We start from the raw sequence: 8,378 nt of genomic DNA, 5'->3' as shown, positions 1-8,378 counted from the left end.
TACAGACATTTTACTTAATTTGAAAATAAAACTTACAAAATATTTTTCATTTTTTATAGCCACATTATATTATAAATAATTATAACATTATAGTATTAGTTCGTACTAGTGAAATATAAATACAATATTTTGGAGGAGCCGGTTCATCATTTAAGTTTGTTATTTAAAATATAAAAATATATATACAAAAGATAATAAATACGTACCTAACCCTAACAGTTCACAGAAGCAAATAGCAGCAGTGAAGGTTATAAAAATACAAGAAACCGGAAATGGATATGCCCTGCACAATAATACGTACCGTGCACGTTGGCGCCCTGTCCGGTTGCTATGTATGAGCATTAAAATCATCATCTACACAATATATACAATCCAATCCAAAGCGCATATTTGATCTAAATAGGATAATATTAACTATAATAATTTATTTTTATGGAAAAATAATAGATTTCTTTTTACTACATCCTATATTTCGCTACTAGGAAAAATTATGTCACAGTGAGTAAATATTTCTAGAGATATTAATATTAGAGATTATTGAAATACATATAAAAAATCAAGATTGGTACATATAATTTATTATGATAACTCAAATCTCCCCTCCGATTGGAAGATAGTTTGAGCTGAAAAGAAATCTACGATATTTTTTATTTAATCAGGATGGCAAACAATCTGACGGCCCATCTGACGGTAAGCGGTAACCGTCGCCTGTATACTTGGACATCGTACGTATACGTAACCATGGGAACCCTATACTATTACTACCTACTATCTTGGACTAAGGTGTCATACCTATTGTCCTGTACGTTGAGTATGATATAAATAACATAATACTAATCCACAAATTAGATATGGAACACTTCTAACTCTAAACTTGTGACAAACCAATCCAGACGTATTACTTTATTTATTATACAGATTAATATAAACCCCTGAACACTATGATGTTTCAATAAATTCATTCAGTTTTGATTAGTCAAGCGTTACTTTTGATATAGCAGACCCAATGCTCAGTGACGCCGAAAGAGGTGTTTGCTAGATTTATTACCTTCCATTTCGATTTGTTTACTCAGTTGTTCAGATCCAATTACTTGGCACTGTTGCTGTACTTAATTAAAGGGACGCTTGATTACTCGCCCGCTGTGGGGCTTTGTATAATTGCTATTGTTTAGCAAATGAAGACAAATGAAACTTTAATTTAATGACACTGTCTCATTCAGAGGCACGAGAGAAGAAGACCTCTGTTCGCGGATGAACATCCCCATTTTATGTTTTTGGTACGACAACAACTTTATTTTGTAATAAAACCGTGGGTCTAATTTATTTGTAGTGACAACTAAAATCCCTTAAAGTATGGTATATGTATCAGAGACATGTATCAGACTACGTCAAAGACACAGAATCAGAGTGAATATACTATTACTTACCTACTAATGTATATAAATAACAATTTAAGAGTAATTATATAACAACAACAAAATCCAGTTCAATTTTGATAAAGTTAATACAGATGAGTTCAGAGTTGATGAATGCCACCTAATCTAAATATGCAATAATATTAGAATGATAAATAAAATTTATTCTAAATCAATTACATACTTTAGTTTAATTCACCGGCTTTGATGAATGAAAATAGTTTAGCAAAGCACTTTAATTATCTAGCATTCTTCGTTATTTGTTTGGGGCTGTCTCAAGGTTTTCCTTGAGGCGGTAACTGAATTATTCGATATTCGCCATCCAAGCCGCCGGTGTGAGTGGCATACTTTTAATTGGTCGTAACTGCGTTTGCCTGCAAGCGTTATTGAATCACCGTAGAGCGCTCTCGTCCTCGCCTCGGCCGGCGAAGGAACTGAAAACATCACGTAACCTACAACCATGAAATGGCAAAAGTTCCCTATATTACATTATTAATAAAAAGGCTATCTGTATTAATATTGTACATACAGTAATATTCGTATCTTTAAAACACGACGAATATTTTACAGGTAGTTTTATTTCATTTGAAGGGTGAAATATGACAGAGAAATTACATGAAGTCATGACTTCAGAATGCATGAGAACACCGCAAGTTTTAAACGATGACTGGTATCTGTATTCATGATACATAGGCGATAGGTTTGCTTACAGTAAGATGAGCCGTCAGCCTGTTTACTAGTAGTTACATACAAAAATAATCACTTTTCTAAAGGAAATCGTTTATAGGAACAGACATAGTAAATATTACACAAATAAAGTTGCAACTATTACCGTAGAGTGCTTTTATACCACTAGAATGATAAAAATTGACGTCTAACTGGATGGAAAGTGGTAACTGTCAGCTATAAACATGAGCGTCATAAGCTAGAGAAATAAAAAGACTACAAGAAAAAGGTGCTGATTTCTTGATATTTTTGGAATTCAATTAATCAAAGACCTACCTATTATTTTTATTACATTTGATAATTCTTAATAATAGACAAATCTGTTATAAAACAGTAACAGACTGCGAAACAAGAGTCTATGAATATGTTTAAGAGACTTAAAACTATAAAAATATATAGTGTAAATTTTTGAAAGTACATATATTACTAAATAAAGTTCAAAAGCTAAATAGCTCTGACACGGTACTTTCGCGTAACATCCTCATCCTGTTCACAGTAGCGCGAGCTTAACAATATTTTTTGAGTCGAGATAAATTGGTTAGTCTAACTAGATGCTGACACGAACGTTGTTTATAGCTCCTGGAGTCGAGCGTTACAACTTATTTAGTGCGGCCAGTGGCGGGAGCGGGCGCGTTAAACGCGGCTGAAGCGAGAGCGGAAATGCATTTATCGGACATCGGTCATTGTGTTAGTGGAACCGCTCAGGCGAGCTCGCAGTAATTACATCAGGGAATACGGCTCTATAGTAACCTGCCGGCGCCCCTGTTTTTACCCTTTCTGGATATAACTAGCAAATGCGAGATCTGTGAGTGGGTAATAAAAGGTAACATTGTAAAGGAACGTTTGGTTTGAATTTCAGATAAAATTATAGGGAATGCAATGGAAAATAAAGTATAGAAGAAATATAAAAGGGAAGAGCTAGGGTGCGGGATAGGGAACGTTTTCCTGGTTCTCAACATCAACACATAATTCAACGTAAGATTAAATGCCTCTTGGACTCTCCGCCGGAAGGCCAGTTCTTTAGTAGACAACTGAGGGCCTGTAAAGTTGAATATTTCTCTTATGAAATATTAGCTGATATACTAAATAATAACCCAAACACTAAGACATAATATATAGTAATTTTAAATTTATATTATAAATAGACAATTATTGTTTGTTCTTATTTAAGTGTTAAATGATTTCAATAATAATTTTATTCTAATATGAAGCACATTAAGGTGAGATTGCTGATTAAGTCGATAAACAGAGTTTTTTTTATATCTGGTCAGTACTCATTACTTTCGTTGATAATTTCCTACACAATTCACTATTTGTGTATTTATTCAAACAATCATGTACGTCTTGATGGACCTGTGGCATATATGTTGTTAATGCAAAAAAAAAACACAAATTTGTGCTTTATAAAACTATAGTACATCACTAGGTTTATTATCAATAATTTCCGTAGCATACGATTTATAATTTTTAATTCTTTTTTTATATGATATAATAATTAGAGGTTGGATTAGGTTATCAAAGTTTTCATACGGACGTTTTTGCAAATAAATTTTTATGGTAAAAGTATTTTTCAAATCGGTCCAGTAGTTTCAGAGCCTATTCAATGCAAGAAACCATCTAATCTTTCTTCATTGTAATATTAGTATAGATATACCGCTGTAATATACATTTATATTTGGCTGCGAATATCATACAAGCACTGCTGTGGCTGTTAATATAAGGTCAGGTACAGTAAAGAGCAACGAAGTTTCCTCATCGAAGTTTCCAAGCAGACTAATAGCACTCGAAAATGAACCAGATATTGTGACGTCAGCTATATGAATTCATTACACAGTTTAATATAGGTAGATATTATAAAGTTGTGGTAGCGTATGCCAATATTCGCACGGCTTCAATAAGAGAAATGATTAGTAATCCGACTATGTAACGTCTTTTAATAAATATGTGTAAATACACCACAAATTACATTGAGCGTATCTCAAAATTCATAACATTTTTTATATTTATCATTCGTCAATTTAGACAGTTATTTTCCAATATCTGACAATATTTTATAAAATGCTGGAGCTATATCGTTTGCATTTTTTGAGATAAAAGCCTATGTCGGTCGTCATAATACATCTATCCTCATGTCAAATTTAATTCGACTGGTCTATGTAACATTTAACATCTTTGTGAAATTATTGTCAGCAAAAAATATTATAGAATATCCCTTATCATCACCGGCCATCTCGTTTCGTACTTCCTTCTCCATTGATTTATTTCTCTAATTTATATGCAAGACATACCGTTAAATATTTTAGGGTTGAGATATAATTGGATGCACAATGGCTGCATCTGAATGCTGCCTTAAGCCTTGGCGCAATGCCACGACTTCACATAATTTAATACCCAACTAATAGATATATCGAAATGTCACATTTCTTTTAGGAACAAATCATAAACTTTAGTCTCTTTACACTCCGGGAAGAAAATTGAAAATCTTTCCTGAGAAGAAACATTAAATAAAACATTTGCTGCTATTTATGACTTACATGCCGCGTTGTTCCAAAGGTACACGCGTTCAGACTTCAATCGACATAATTCCGTTGACATTTTTGTATTGACACTTATTATTTTCTACGTGAATACGCTCGCGTATCAAAGCGTCAAGGAAATTATTGACAAGGACATGGTTCCATTAGGTTTACCTGAAACAAAAATACGAAATAGCAATAAAACTTTTCACTGCCATCATTTTATAGTTCTTAGTTAAAACGCGCTCTATAAAAACTCATATTGATGGTATATTTATTTCAATTAATTATTCATAGCCATCATATTCAGTAACAAACGATCAGATAATAGCCGGTTGTCATTTCCGTCACTTAATAATTCATTGGAAATATATTTGGAACACTCACTATGGAATACCAGCGTAAAAAATATAGCTAACTAATGATGGTAAAATTGAAGTTTTGAAAATGTATAGCTTTTATATACTTTCAATACCGTATATTATTGAAACTTCTATATTATGTTTTAAATGCATTTCTCGTATATAGGTATAGTTCTAATAGTTCAGTATGGATGAAAATTTAATTAATGCTAAATCTTGCATGAATTTTCCACGTTCATAGTTGGAGCTTTAATTGAAATTTGTTGGTCAACCGAAACCATTACAATGTAATTGATATTTTAATTGTTTATGCAAATACCTGGACCTATATCAAAATGTTTAATTTCTTTAGTGACGTGAAATTATTATTATATTAGCTAATCAGGCACATTTTTGCATATACTTTAAAATAATTATAAGGACTATTGTCTTAGAGTGATAAATAAAATCTTTATTCAAATATGTGTGTTATGATTATGATAAAAAATATAAATGACAGATCATTACTTAGTCTTAGTAACAAGTGGTTTACGAGGATACTAACAAATAAATTAGCTATTCTTGCCGGCCAATAAAGTACTTTGTAAGCTGAATGAAGGTCTGAAGTAGACTGCACTGAAATTACGGATACTGAGGCATAGTTTTTTCGATTTCAGGAATAATAAACAAACGTTGAGTTGAGTAACAAGAAAATGTCATGTACAAACTTACCATTAACATCAATGTATAGAGTTATATTACCACATATACCTACTGATATTTTTGTCCTTAATGCAAAACCTACGTTCATTTCTTTGACGTAATTCCATTTGAGAGAGTTGACTTCTTATAACCGAACAGCAATAGGCAAAGTGAATTGATTTCAATATTCCCTGTACAGTTCGCGTTAGATATTTTTCGTCCCTGTTCTACATTTTACATAAACTAATTTCCTTGGCAATATTGGTCTTGCGACAGTACCGTAGGCACGGCCGTGGTCGCCTCCCTCAGAAAGAAACTCAGCGAGTCGGGCCGGGTACGAGACGGCCAAATCAAATCACTCGACCTTATCGATCTGTTCGAGAAAACTTACAAGTAAATTTGTTTGCGTATTTGCTAGTAGGTCCGCATTTAGTTCATGATGATAGATGCTTTTTTTATGTAAGAGAACTGTAGGTATACACGCTGATATACAACTTCGTAGATTATGTCTGTTGCAGACTAGAGAAAAGTTTAAAAGAACGTTTTCCACACGAAACTCCGAACTACACTTGAATGAAACAGAAAAATATAAAAATATCTGATACAAATATTTTAATGCTTATCCTTACTCCTTACTAATATTATAAATGCGAAAGTAACTCTGTCTGTCTGTCTGTCTCGCTTTCACGCCAAAACTACTGAATCGATTTGAATGAAATTTGGTACGCAGATAGTCTAGACGCCGAGGAAGGTCATAGGCTACTTTTTAATGCGAAAAAAGGGTTGTAAGGGGTTCACAATGGAAATACAAAGTTATCTTTATGCGGTTGAATACATCGCACACTTATATCTATCTATATTAATAATTCCGTCAAGGGGTACGATAGACTCGAACGAAACCTTATGTGAATAACAAAACATAAAAAAATATTGATTTCGAATCGACAACATATATCCGGAAAATTCGGATTATGGAGTATTTCGTTAAATTTTAATGACACTTACAAAAAAAACAGCAGTCGCCATCTTTCCATTTCACTAGCTAAAAGCCAATCAACTCATCGCGTGCGTTTGCGCCAATAAGGTATCTATCACAAAGAAAAAACCACAGATAACATAATGTAAGATCTTGCCGGAAACATGACGTTGACGTTTAGCGAAAATATTGTTTTTTGACACTTGTTTATGATAAAATCGTGTATCGTATATCGTGTGTATGTTTTTTTCTTTAAACCTGAAATTGGCCGATTGCGAGACAAATTTGGAAATTTTTTATTAATTTGTTTTACGGCTCTGGATACAAGTCCTTTTTAGCCCAACTTAAAGTTTACATTTTTTTTTTTTTTTTGGTTCTGATTTTCCCTTTTTAGGGAAAGGCAAAAGGACTCAGCCCATACAGCCATTGTCTTCAGTAATATTTTCGTATTTTTTTTTTTTTTTCTAATACTTGTCTTCAGTAGTTATATATCTTGAAATGTTGTTATTACGTACTCGAAAATGGGTTTGTATGTTTCTGTGTTCTTTAATAAATTCTGGATGGAGCGCGGGATCTCCATTTTATCATATATATTGATCAATTTATCAATAAATATTAATCGCTGGATTGCGAAATGTTGACATTCAAAAAACAAGTGATCTAATGATTGATCTTCGTCGGCAGAACAATAATCACATATAGGAGACGAAACCATTTTCATCCTATGCAAATGCTTTTTATATCTTCCATGTCCAATTCTAAGACGACATAAAATTGAATAAAATTTTCTTTCCACATATTTTCCTTGAACGAACCATGGCGTTTTAAATTCTTGCTGTATTTCTCTGAACCATTTCCCTTTAACTTTTATAGATTCTTCCCACTGTTGTTTCCATTTAGTTTTAATTGTTTTTCTTATTTCAACGATAAAATCTGAAGCTGGGATTAACATGTATTTTTCTTTTCCTTGAATTTGACAGTTTGTGATGAACCTAGCCAGTTCATCAGCTTTTTCGTTGCCAGTGACATCAACGTGAGCTGAGTCCAGATAAGATTAATATCCATATTAAGCCGTTTTTTAAAATCATATATTTTCCTTTGAATATTTTGTATAACGAAAGATGTTTTACTAGAAGAAACATTCGCAAGGGCCAACAAGACACTCATGCTGTCCGTTAATATGACCCATTTATCATTATTGTTTGTTTCACCAATATAGTCTAGCGCTGAGATAATAGCGTAAGCTTCAGCAGTAAATATGCTCGATTTATTCGATATTTTTGTACCGAATGATATTTTTTCCTTGGCATCATAAACAGCAATAGCCGTGCAGTCTTTATTTTTAGCACCATCCGTATACATATGCCTATAATTGTTCCATTGAGATATGTAATCATAGACATCATATTTATTATGTAAATTCTTATTTATAAAAATGGGGGTTTTAAAAAAAATTACAATCATATGAATTGCTATTGTGAACTAATTTCTGATTAATAAATATGTTGGAGTTATGTAGACTTTTAATAATTTCAGTTATATTATTAGAGAGGAAATTATTAGGAGAGGATGGATTTTTTAATTTATGTAATAATTGGTTATCATGAACAGAATAAAGTTTCAGTAAAAACATAAGTTTTAGCAATTCAAAACGTAACGGCAATGGGGGTATATTACATTCAACTTGCAACGAATTTATTGG

This window comes from Achroia grisella, unplaced genomic scaffold (assembly GCF_030625045.1).
Source record: "Achroia grisella isolate CSIRO2021 unplaced genomic scaffold, CSIRO_AGI_Agris_v1 utg1245, whole genome shotgun sequence".
NCBI classification, from domain to species: domain Eukaryota; kingdom Metazoa; phylum Arthropoda; class Insecta; order Lepidoptera; family Pyralidae; genus Achroia; species Achroia grisella.
Note: the sequence above shows the minus strand (reverse complement) of the source record.